Source organism: Aquarana catesbeiana, linkage group LG07 (assembly GCF_042186555.1).
Source record: "Aquarana catesbeiana isolate 2022-GZ linkage group LG07, ASM4218655v1, whole genome shotgun sequence".
Lineage (NCBI taxonomy): Eukaryota > Metazoa > Chordata > Amphibia > Anura > Ranidae > Aquarana > Aquarana catesbeiana.
Genome location: NC_133330.1, coordinates 293,983,871 through 293,997,601, shown reverse-complemented (window position 1 = coordinate 293,997,601; position 13,731 = coordinate 293,983,871).

Genomic DNA, 13,731 nt, shown 5'->3' with positions numbered 1-13,731 from the left:
GTGGGAAAAAATTACAACTTAAAAAAACTCACCATGCTACTTACTTAATATATTGGAATGTCTACTTTCTAAAAAGGGGTCATTTGAGGGGTATGTGTACTTTCCTGACTTGTTAATGTCTCAAGAAATGAGATACACCTAATGTACTGAAGGCCTGATCAGATGTGATCAATTTTTAGTGATTGGCACCATTGTTTGTAGACTCTATAACTTTCACAAAGACCAAATAATATACACCAATTTGGGTTATTTTTACCAAAGATATGTAGCAGTATAAATTTTGGCCAAAATTTATGAAGAAAAATTACTAATTAGCAAAATTTTATGACAGAAACAAAGAAAAAGGCATTTTTTTCACAAAATGTACTGTCTTTTTTTATTTATAGCACAAAAAATAAAAAACCCACTAGTGATTAAATAACACCAAAAGAAAGCTCTATTTGTGTGAAAAAAAGGACGCAAGTTTCATATGGGCACAGTGTTGCATGACTGAGTAATTGTCATTCAAACTGTGAGAGCGCTGAAAGCTGAAAATTGGTCTGGGCAGGAAGGGGGTGTAAGTGCACTGTATTGAGATGGTTAAACAGGGGCAGAAAAATTGGGCCTTTGGTTTTGGTGGCACCAGAACACTGTAAGCCCTCACAGTTACTCTTGTTGGGCGAAGGAACAAATAAAAACAAGCTTGTTCTTTAGATAGGTAAAAGCGATTGTGAATAAAAGTGTTAAGGTACTCAAGCGCTAAAGTGAATATATGAAACTGTAAAATGTTGTACAAAGTAGACTTTTCAACACATTGTATTTATATTTATTTATATTATGCTAATCACTGTTCAAGTTTTTGTATAGTTTGTAACAAAGTATCCACAAGTAGAATGTGACCTGTCAGCACATTGAATAGTAGGATATCCTATAGATATTACGAGCGCATCACTTTATCTATTTAAAAAGCGATTGCACAAACGTCACCTGATGTGCTTCGTCCACACGGACATCATCTAGGATGTGAATATCATGTGCAATCGCTAGGTATTTATAGAAAGACTCACCAATAAGTGATCTGTCTTCAAATTGGTCACAGGGGACACCTGGGACCATTACCACAGTAGACCAAGATGGCGTCGGCGTGCGTTCCACTCCTCGCTGACAAAGTCCGCCGTTACTGGATAAACAGACTGAAGTGGCATCAGCGTGCATTCCACGCCTGCTCACATGATCCGTCAATGTTAGATAAAGGGCGGAACTGACGTCATGCGCTCTGCACTTCCCACAACGGCACAACGTAGAGCAGATGTACGGCAATGCGCTCCACGCTTTGCTCTCACGATCGCCTGTTGACAAGTTGAAGTACAGAAGTGAGGTAGAGCGCTCCACGTCTCACACTCAATCTCCTATCAATGAATGAAAGGCTGAAACATCACAGATATGCTCAGGAATGCCATTCAAGTCTCATTGGTCTATATCATAAGTTTAGGAGGGTGGATGCACATAACATCAACCGCTCACCACGCGGTGAACCATAGACGTACACTGTTCAACCCCTCGATCCACCGCACATCTGCCCCATGAATTAAACATGGGAACCAATATCAGCAGAACGACGGGGCGAAAGGCTAAGAGGATGATAATCTCTGAATATAAAAATATGTTTAAAATTAAACAACTAACTAGAGTGTACCAAAAGACATTTATCAATGAATGGGTCATTGGACTTGGAAGGTAAATATAGAATAGTGTAAATACATAGCAGCATTGAATGTAATTGAATACAGATGAAATGTTCGTATATGGTCAAATGGTCATGATATATGAAATTAATCATGATAAATGAAATTAAAATTAAAAACCTTAAAGCAAAATTGGATAAAGTGAGAGAATAATGGAGGGACATCAAGCTTTATTGGTAAAAGCATTGATGACCCATTCTACATTCATACCGTATGGAAAATATGATTTGATTTCATATATGCAATACGTTTCATGTTTGGACACCCCACATTTAGCTGAACCTCCCCTCCATGGAGAGATCAACCGGTCTATTGCTAGAAACTGAGTACCAGTTGGGTCCTTATGATGAAAACATGCATAGTGTTTAAAAACGCTGTGTTTCTTTTTTCCCAATCCTATATTGGAAATATACTCGCTAACCCTGATTGAAAAACTGTCTGTGGTCCTCCCCATGTAGTGTTTACCACATGAGCAAATGATCAGATACACGACGTGGGTAGTGGCACACGTGATAAATGGTTTGATGGGATAAGATCTATGAGTAACATTTGATATAAAGGAGGTAGTTTTCTTTCTCCCAAGTTTATTATGGAGACAGAAGTTATATTTTTTTACATGGAAAGTAGCCCTTCAGATCACGAAAAAACGTAGGTCGAGAAGGGGGGTTAATAATATTGGGAGCAATCTGCATTTGGAGTGATGGAGCCCCCCTGTAGATTACATCAGCCTTATCTGGTAACAACGGCCCAATAATATGGTCATTCTTCAGTACCTTCCAGTGTTTACTGAAGATGTGTTTAATTTCTTGATGTTGAATGGAGAAGGACGTGAAGAGTGACCATTTAAAATCCCTTGATTGCCTATTGATTCTAGACTGGGCATTGTTGTGAAATAATTCTCCTCTGTCCAAATTTCATACTCTATGTATTTCTTGGTCAAGATCACATTGGAGCTAACCTTTTTCAAAGAATTTATCCCTAACCAAGGCTGCCTGTGTCTCAAAATCTTGGACATTGGTACAGTTGCATTGCAGCCTTAAAAACTGGCTCTGTGGGACTGAACGTAACCAGTTCCAATGGTGGCAGCTGTCGACAGGAATATACGAGTTCCTATCTGTTGGTTTGAAGTAGGTGCTCGTAATTAGTTGGTTACCCGCTACTTTGATGTCCAGATCCAGAAAATGAATATCTGTAAGGCTGGCTTCAATTGTTAATACAATACCTCTATCATTATTATTAAGAGTGGCCATATATGATGCCAGGGACTCCAAACTGCCATTCCACAGGAAGAGGATGTCGTCTATATAATGTGCCCAGAGAACTAACTCAGATCTCTTGTGGACATAGACGTCATCCTCCTCCCACATGGCCATAAATATAGATGGGCCAAACTGTGGGAAAACTTAGCCCCCATAGCCACACCCTTCTCTTGAAGATAAAATTGGCCATTAAACCAAAAATAACTGTGGCTTGTGGCGAAGAACAACAATTCCATGATAAATGATTTCTGGCTAGGAGGAAGAAGTGTATCTTGTAATAGATAACAATGAACTGCTTCAAATCCAAGTTGATCTGAGATACACATGTACAAAGACGCCACGTCAGCCGTAACCAACAGGCAACCTTCAGGAAACTCAATATAGGACAGCAATTGGATGGTGTCATACGTGTCCCTCAAATAAGAGGGTACCTGTTTGACCAGAGGCTGTAGAAAAAAATCTAAATATCGGTTGCATTGAGGAGGAAATGGGACTTTAAAATGAAGCGGTTGAAATGCGGAGGTGATGGTAAAAATATAAAGTTTTATTTATATCAAGATAAGTAATTTCGTATATTACATATATGCACAAGATATGGACATGGTGATACAAAGGTATAAAAGAACACATAAATAAATGAGGGTTAATTCATGGAAATCAAATAGATAGTATGTAACAGCAAAATGGCCTAAAAAGGCCAGCCACAGCATGCCCGGCACCTGTGTAGATAATCGCATAATAGGAATCTAAGATTGCTGGGTTCATATTAATAACATCATCGAAATGTAATATGTGTCTCTGTAGCATCCTGTAGCTCTACGCGTTTCATGGATAAGTTTCCACTCGTCAAGAGCAGATGCGACAGATTCCTGTAAATATGATAAATATGGTAAACCACACTCTGAAGGTAAAAGGTAATATTAAAAAGGGGTTAACTCAGTACACTCACCAACCCAGCAGTAAGTGCAGTAGGGGGCGAGCGAGACACGGCGAACCGGGAGCATGAACCACATCACGGGAGCTGAGGCGGTGTAGTAATACACAACCAGCTTGGGAGATGTTGGGGTACCTGAGGTCACCATGTACAAAAGTGTACAAAAGTGCTGGCATGTGAATCTGCAATTGGGGATATCTGGGAACAAATGAAAAATGTATATATATATATATATATATATATCTGCCTATTCTGGAAGTGACTGAATCTATCCCGCTGATGATGGGATGTCCAGGGGGTTTTGTGGCATGTTTATGTATCTTTGGAAGATAATAGATAGTGAGTATGTGGGGAGCTAATGGAACTAGGAAGGCATACTCTTTTTTGTTTAGAATCAAATCGAGGAAACCTCGTTTAACTTAATCCCTAAATCCCTAAATCTTTTTTGAAATGATTAGTAGGGTCACAGGGTAATGGACTGTATGTTTCGTGATCATTTAGGTTTGTTTAACATGTCATTTTCATAATCACATTTATCTAAAATGACGATGGCACCACCCTTATCTGCTGGGCGTACTACTAACTATTTTCTCTCACATAGTTATTTTAACCCAGCTTTGACAGCTCTGTAAGTGTGAACCCCTCTTTTTTTTAAATAAAAGACCTTACGGTATTAAAAGACCTTACAGTAATAAAAGACCTTCCGGTATTACACTATGTAAATCCATTTGTTTTTCATGACTAATGCTGCTGGAATGGTTTAACATTTACCACATGCTTTGGAGTTCGTTCGTTTGAAAGTGGAACTATACATCATTCATCCTGGAGGTCCACCTCCAACTTTACCGCTTCATACCCCATTGAGGCAGTCTTCTCCATGCCTGTTTGACCCATGTGCTGTAGGGTACATGCGTCCACTGCATTCGGTAAGCGTGCCAACCTTACTTTAGTCCATGATCAAGCACTTTCAAGATTCAACATTTTCATCTATGCACATGTGTTGATATTCATTCACTTCAGTTGATGATTCTTACAAAGATGGATTAATATGTTGTGTATTTGCACATGGTTTAGCTTATTACATTTTTTTTCAGCATTTTTTCCACCAAAATGGACTAAAATGTTGGGTTATTTTCTGTTTTCCATTTCACATATGGTTTAGTTTATTTTATCTCAATATTTGTTTATTCATTCACTGCCTTGAGCGCTACATTATAGTTTTATTTTTCGTCATTTCACTTTATGTCTAGTGGAGTGTTGGCTGCTCACCTATATAAAGTTTTTCCCTTGCACATTTATTCTCCCATTTTATTTATCCATCTTTAGAAACTACCCGCATTCTCCACTACGTGTGGGAGATTAGCTAGTAGGGATCACCTTTTCTGGAAAACAAGGTCAGCGTGCAGGCATTTTCTTTAAAATCTGGCGGGTTGCCAGGTTCATTTAGCAGAGGTTTGCAAAATAATGAAAACAAACAAAAAAATTAGTAAAACAAATCCTTGCTGTCCGGCGCTAAACTATACAATAGTCTCCTCTCTATATGGTGTGGGGCTGGTCCCCGTCACCCACAAAACGTGTGGTAAAGCAAACCTTCTTTTTTTAAATCCAAACAGAGCTCTCTCTCAGATTCCCTTCTGAGTCTTAGGCCAGAGCTATCCTGTGCTCTCTTCCTGCTCATTTAAAGTCCACCAGAGCGTGGACTCAAGTGGACCACAACATCCTGACTGGAACCAAGCCTGCCACAGAGGCTGGAAAAACTCGGGCCGGATTCAGCATCAGTCTCTTACAACAGAACGCATGCGAGGTGAAAATATATAGATTGTCCTCCATTACCTCACCTCGTATACCATCACAATATATATATATATATATATATATATATATATATATATATATATATATATATATATATAATATATATATATATAACTGTATCTCACAAAAGTGAGTACACCCCTCACATTTTTGTAAATATTTTATTATATCTTTTCATGTGACAACACTGAAGAAGATATAATAGTTCAGTAATCCATGTCCTTAGGCTACTTGTCTTCAGCAAACTGTTTGCAGGCTTTCTTGTGCATCATCTTTAGAAGAGGCTTCCTTCTGGGACAACAGCCATGCAGACTAATTTGATGCAGTGTGCGGTGTATGGTCTGAGCACTGACAGACTGACCCCCTACCCCTTCAACCTCTGCAGTAATGCTGGCAGCACTCATACATCTATTTCTCAAAGACAACCTCTGGATATGATGCTGAGCACTTGCACTCAACTTCTTTGGTCGACCATGGCGAGGCCTGTTCTGAGTTGAACATGTCCTGGTAAACCGCTGTATGGTCTTGGCCACCATGCTGCAGCTCAGTTTCAGGGTCTTGTGAATCTTCTTATAGCCTAGGTAATCTTTATGTAGAGCAACAATTCTTTTTTTCAGATCCTCAGAGAGTTCTTTGCCATGAGGTGCCAAGTTGAACTTCCAGTGACCAGTGCCCAATATGGACATTTTCACTTAGGGTTGTACTCACTTTTGTTGCCAGCGGTTTAGACATTAATGGCTGTGTGTTGAGTTATTTTGAGGGGACAGCAAATTTGCACTGTTATACAAGCTGTACACTCACTACATTGTAGCAAGGGGGGTAATTTACAATAGCGCCGGGAAGTGCTGGGCACTATTGCATGTAATAGCGCCCATTTTAGGCAATTAAGATTTCAACAGGCGAACGTGTGAATGAAAAAGAGCACTATTAGCAGCGAACATACGTTAACAAATTCTGAAATCAGTGCCAATTAGCGATTCTGCGGATATGCAAATGCCAATTTCTACTAAGTTATTATATAGCACTGCACGTCAACCATGATCCATGTAGGTGAAAGAAACATTTCAATGTGAGATGTGCTCTACCTCGTGTGCATCTATTGAAGTATATTGCAATTAGTATTCCTAGTTTTTTTCCTTCTTTTGCTAACGAATGCAGTTATGAATGATTATTACAGAATAATGTCTGATATTCTGTAAAGTTACAGGTATTAAACATTTAGGTTACCTATTTGTTGTTTTTTTAATTTTTTTATTTTTTTATTTAGGTGACTATAAAGCGGTAACTATTTATGTTAATTCCTTAATCATACTACACTATTATGCAGGTCTCAGCGTACTTAGCACAAGGGCTTGGTGGTCTGCTCAGATGTCCCCACGGCACTCAAGGTACGAGTTCAAATTCCAGCCAACCTACCATCCACCAGCTGTGTTTATTTTTTCAGTGCACAAGCAAATTAAAATAAGCAAACAAAGAAATGTAAACTGCCAGTTAACTAGTGTGAGATGTTTGGAATTCCGCACCATAATACTTTTGAATACTTACATAATACCACTGCATGCATTTGAAGAGTTAATATAATAGATTTAGCCAAACTAAAGTGCTTTGGCTAATTGGCATTCGCCTATTTTCAGCATATGCTGCTCTGGCTAATAGTCATTCACCTTTTTTTCACCAATGCAATCTTTTAGTATCCCTCTGTGGGATTTGAACCCATGACTCCATCAAGGCCTGAGTTTTTCAAGGTAGAAGCACTGACTACTAGGCTATTGGGCATTTACATTTAATAGTGTTTGATGTTTCTTCTCCCCAAGCTGTCTTCTCTCCGAGCCGTCTCTCCTGCCACCTCCGTCTTCTCCCGCTGCTGTGTTCCTCCATGCAGCCGGTTACCCGCTAATAATAAAAAAGCCATTCTTCTTCTGTGGCAGTCTTCCGTGGCCATCCGATGATGTCACCCAGAAAGCTCGCCCCATGGCTATGTAAGAGACGCCACCAATATGAAAATTCTATTGCAGAGAATACCAGAGGTTTTGCAGGCCATATATGGGTCGAACACTGAACAAATTTTTTTTTGGAAATTAGAAATTTTGTGCGTTTTGTAATCCAATGGTGCCACCATTGATTTCAAAATTCAACTAACTAAGCCTTCAATTTCCCCTCATGTTGCTACAGAAAAGAAATTTAGTAGCCAGGAATCTTCTTTCCTTTCCAGGTCACAGCTCATGCACATTTCTTTTTCGATTATATTTCTTGCACAATTCTCCTATCATTGATTAGCAATAGGGATGGGCTGTCTGTTCGAGTCCACATTGAGTTCAACTCGAACATTGGCTGTTCGCCGTATAACGAACAATTTGGGGTGTTCGTGGCAAATTCAAAAGCCACGGAACACCTTTTAAAAGTCTATGGGAGAAATCAAAAGTGCTAATTTTAAAGGCTACTATGCAAGTTATTGTCATAAAAAGTGTTTGGGGACCTGGGTCCTGCCCCAGGAGACATGTATCAATGCAAAAAAAGTTTTAAAAACGGCTGTTTTTTCGGGAGCAGTGATTTTAATAATGCTTAAAGTGAAACAATAAAAGTGAAATATTTCTTTAAATTTCGTACCTGGGGGTGTCTATAGTATGCCTGTAAAGTAGCGCATGTTTCTTGCGTTTACAACAGTCCGAGAGCAAAATGATATTTCTAAAGGAAAAAAAGTCATTTAAAAGTGCTAGCGCTAATGTCGGCTATTAAGGAATTGTCGGTCCCGACAATACACATAAAAGTCATTGAAAGTCATTGAAAAATTTTTAAAAAATGCGTGGGGATCCCCCAAAATTCCATTACCAGGCCCTTCAGGTCTGGTATGGATTTTAAGGGGAACTCCGCGCCAAAATTTAAAAAAAAATGGCGTGGGGTTCCCCCAAAAATCCACACTAGACCCTTATCCGAGCACGCAACCTGGCAGGCCGCAGGAAAAGAGGGGGGAAAGAGAGCGGCCCCCCTCCTGAACCGTACCAGGCCACATGCCCTCAACAATGGGAGGGTGCTTTGGGGTAGCCCCCCCAAAGCATCTTGTCCCCATGTTGATGGGGAGAAGAGCCTCATCCCCACAACCCTTGCCCAGGGGTTGTGGGGGTCTGCGAGCGGGGGGCTTATCGGAATCTGGAAGCCCCCTTTAACAAAAGGGACTCCCAGATCCCAGCCCCCCCGTGTGAAATGGTAATGGGGTACATTGTACTCCTACCATTTCACCCAAAAAAGTGACAAAAAAGATAAAAAAAACACACACACAGCTTGGCACAAGTCCTTTAATAAAAAAAAAAAAATCCAGCGATGTAATCCTTCTACGATCAACGAACGATACAGCCTCCTCCATAGTAGGCACCCGGCAGAATGACGCGCTACTCAGATGACAGTTCTTAAATAACTGAGGGCGGGGCCACCCGTCATGTGGATGGGTAACCCCGCCCCCCTCTGACGCAAGGGGAAATGCCGGGGTTACCCAGTGACATGTACGGGTGACCCCGCCCCCTCTGACGCATCACGAGAAACCCCCGTTGCGTCAGAGGGGGCGGGGTCACCCGTACATGTCACTGGGTAACCCTGGCATTTCCCCTTGGGTCAGAGGGGGGCGGGGTCACCCGTACATGTCACTGGGTAACCCCAGCATTTCCCCTTGCGTCAGAGGGGGGTGGGGTCACCTGTACATGTCACTGAGTAACCCCGGCATTTCCCCTTGCGACAGAGGGGGCGGTGTCACCCGTCCACATCATGGGTGGCCCCGCCCTCGGTTATTTAAGAACTGTCATCCGAGTCCTACGTCATTCTGCCGGCCGCCTCCTATGGAGGAGGCTGTATCGTTCGTGGATCGAAGAAGGATTACATCGCTGGAATTTTTTTTTTTAATTAAAGGACTTGTGCCAAGCTGTGTGTTTGTTTTTTTACCTTTTTTTGCCACTTTTTTGAGTGAAATGGTAGGAGTACAATGTACCCCATTACCATTTCACACGGGGGGGTGGGATCTATGAGTCCCCTTTGTTAGAAGAAGACATTTTTAATAAAGGGATTATGAAAAAACGGCTATTGTCTTTTGTCACATTTCACTGCTTTTTTTTGGTGAATGGGTACAATGTACCCGATACCCATTCACATAGGGGGAGGTCCAGGATCTGGGGGCCCTTTTGTTAAAGAGAGCTTCCAGATTCCAATAAGCCCCCCCGCCCGCAGACCCCCACAACCACCGGGCAAGGGTTGTGGGGATGATGCCCTTCCCCCCATCAACATGGGGACAAGGTGCTTTGGGGGGGCTACCCCAAAGCACCCTCCCAATGTTGAGGGCATGTGGCCTGGTATGGTTCAGGAGGGGGCCGCTCTCTCGCCCTTCCTCTTTTCCTGCGGCCTGCCAGGTTGCGTGCTCGGATAAGGGTCTGGTGTGGATTTTTGGGGGAACCCCACGCCATTTTTTAAAAAATTTTGGCGTGGTGTTCCCCTTAATATGCATACCAGACCTGAAGGTCCTGGTAATGGAATTTTGGGGGACCTCCACGCATTTTATTGTTCAATGACTTTTAATGACTTTTATGTGTATTGTTGGGACCGACAATTCATTAATAGCCGACACTAGCGCTAGTACTTTTAAATGACTTTTTTTTCCCTTTAGAAATGACATTTTGCTCTCAGACTGTTATAAACACGGGAAACATGCGCTACTTTACAGGCTTACTATAGACACCCCCCAAGTACAAAATTTAAAGGAATATTTCACTTTTATTGTTTCACTTTAAGCATTATTAAAATCACTGCTCCCAAAAAAACGGCTGTTTTTATAACTTGTTTTTGCATTGATACATGTCCCCTGGGGCAGGACCCAGGTCCCCAAATACTTTTTATGACAATAACTTGCATATTAGCCTTTAAAATTATCACTATTGATTTTTCACGTTCGAGTCCCATAGACTTTAACGGTGTCCGCGTGTTCGAACAAATTTTTTGCCTGTCCGCATGTTCTGGATGCGAACCGAACCAGGGGGTGTTCGGCCCATCCCTAATTAGCAATTCATTAATTTTTCAAAAAAAATTTCCAAACATGCTGATCACTAAAATTTGATGGGCGCACAAAAATGGTACCAAATTTGAACAAAAATTTTTGATTTTTGGAAAAAAAATTTTGTTATTTGACCCATGTATGGTTGGCTTTTGACTTGTATCTCAGCGTAGATTCCCAAGAAAGGCAGTAAGCCAATCGCACAAACAGTTAGTAAGATTTCCGGAGTCATTCTGTACAAGACATGTATATAGTGCATTCCCAGCTTGCAATAAATAAAGGAAGCAGTATCTCGGCTTTTTTCACAGTTTTAGAAAATAACAACTGAGTGAAATAAAAAGGACATTCATTTGACCATTAAATGACGCTATTACTTGCATAGGATTTATATGTTACACTATCTAAAAAAAAAAACTTTTACAATGTCTCACAACAATCTCTGAAAGGGGCTCATCAGTTGGTTTAACACCTTTTTCATCTTGAATGTAGGAAATCTTGTTATTAGTACGAATCTCACACTTCAAACATGAAAGAGGAACTCCACCCTACCTGGCTAAAATAAATGTTTCCTCCTCTAATAATTATCCCTATAAACTACAAAAAAATTATAATTACTAGTTCATGGGGTCCAGCATTGTTTTCCTGGTAGCTGAAGTTCTCCTTGTGTTTCTGTTCCATGCTGCCATCATGGAGTTCCTATTTGGGGGCACCTACTGCTTTTAAAGCACATGCATGCCCAATGTGCACAGACATTTCACAGATCCTTGACAGGTATTTGAAAACCGACAGAAACCTGCAATATGTCTGCACATGCGTGGGACCCTATGTGCATGCACAGACAATCCACGGGTCACTGCTAAGTATTTGGGGCCTGGCATAAAACTGGGGTATGTCTGAACATGCAGGTTCTCTCAGCATGCATGTGCCCCTAACAGAGACGCCACCTCCGGGGATGGGTGACGTGGACATTCCAGGAGGCAGGTGAATCATAGTTCATCTAGAAGAGGAATCAGAAAGGAAAAAGTTGCACCAATATTTAAGAAGTATTTATGTAAAATAAGAGTATCACTTAAAACATAAATTAGAACATGTATCCATATATTTATACCTTAATATCAATCCATTTTCAAATTAAAAACTATGCATATGCCAGAAAAAGCAATGTGGTTACAAATCGATTTTTGGGTGACGGAGTGCATCCATATAGCATTAGACATACTTTTGAGTGGGCAGTAAAGGACATGAATGGTCATTGGGGGCTGTTTATATCTCCTAACATGTGATGGGACTGCCACATTTATAAAGCAGATAGTGGACGTGATGTGGAAAAGCCATGTATCAGGAACCTCAGGCTGACCGTGCTTTATTCCATGCGCATGCCCATGCTCGTGAGCATAGTTGTGCTCATGCTCATACTCATTAGGGTATAACTGGATTCAGAAGAATGCAAACATGTTAAGGCACACACAGATCTTGACACCCACTGGCCTATTTAAACCTGAGGCCTGCTTAGTATCCTTGCTGGATGGTCTTCAGCTTTACCCTTGTGACTTATGTTCATGAAACTGCTTGAAGCTAACCCACCTACGTCTGACATTTTTTTTTGGATTCCCCTTGCCTGCTTATATTTGCTACTAGTTCACTGTACTGACCCCTGTCTGTGACCAGGACTATGATTGTGATTCTGTACCTATTTGCGTGGCTTTTACCGAACTCAGTTTGTGACCTGAGTCATCGCTTCTGCTCATTCAAACTCAGCATCTCCAAGTTCAAGTTTGCTGCACCACCTTCCTGGCACTTGCACTTTTTTGCTACTCTAGCAGTCCCTGTCTCCACCACCAGCCAGGGGTGCCAGGGGTGCTTGGATAGGAATTGTGCAAGAGGCCACCCTCGTCATTTTTAGCTCCATTAACAGGTTAGTGACACTGACAACAAGTTTGGAGCCAATAGAGAACAAGATTCATCCTATGAAGGACTTTCAGCCATTTGACTCTCTGCCTGATATATCTCTAGTTGGAAAATTTTGAATGGCTGCACCCACTAATGCCTTTTAATAAATGTAAAATTAAGTGGTGATACTATGCTATTTCAATATCCAGCTCCCATGTTCCTCCTAAAGGTAGGTGGCGTATGGATTTCATATTGCCCTGTCTCAGTAATTTCCAATAAGATCAGGAGACTTTGTGGTTAATACCAGGTCAATAAAAAATGAAAACACAGAATTTTCAGTCATATATAATTACTTTTATTAAACTCATTGTGCTGTGATATACAGTATGTATTGTGTTTTTTTTTTAAATGGACTGATCTTCAAGAATAGCATATATGGATTTATTTTTAATTTATGTTCTAAATAAAGTGATATCCTTATTTAACCATCAGTCTGAATTATTCTACCCTATAAAATCCCACTTTTTGTTAAAATTTTGCTATGGTCTAATATAATAGGATGTGGGCAGAAATATTCATTTAGAAATATCCAACCCCATGATTTTATTAAGTTATTATTTAAAAATGTATTCATGAATGTTGCATACACAAAACTCAGCTTGTCATTTAGGTTTAGTTTCCCTTTAACTTAAATTGCTCTTTAATTTCGAAACTATGGCTTTAACTTCATAAATTGTATGATCAGCAGATAAAAACAGCCCTGCAAGTAAAACCACTGCAAATCTGTTTGCACCCATGTGATCTGCAAACAGCCTAGTTATATTAACCAATGGTTGACACATGTAAATTCATGCAGTATATATTAGACCTTTGGAAGCAACTGATAGTAATCAAATTACCTTCTAAAAATGCTAGTTGCCTGGCTGTGTCTGACTTAAAGTGATTCTAAAACCTTAAAGTGTTACTAAACCCAGTAATATGAAAATAGTTTATCCGCCCCCCCCCCCCCCCCCCACTATATACCCTTTTGGCTGATCTGTATACCATGGTCACATGATAAACTTCAGGCTTTGCCCAAGT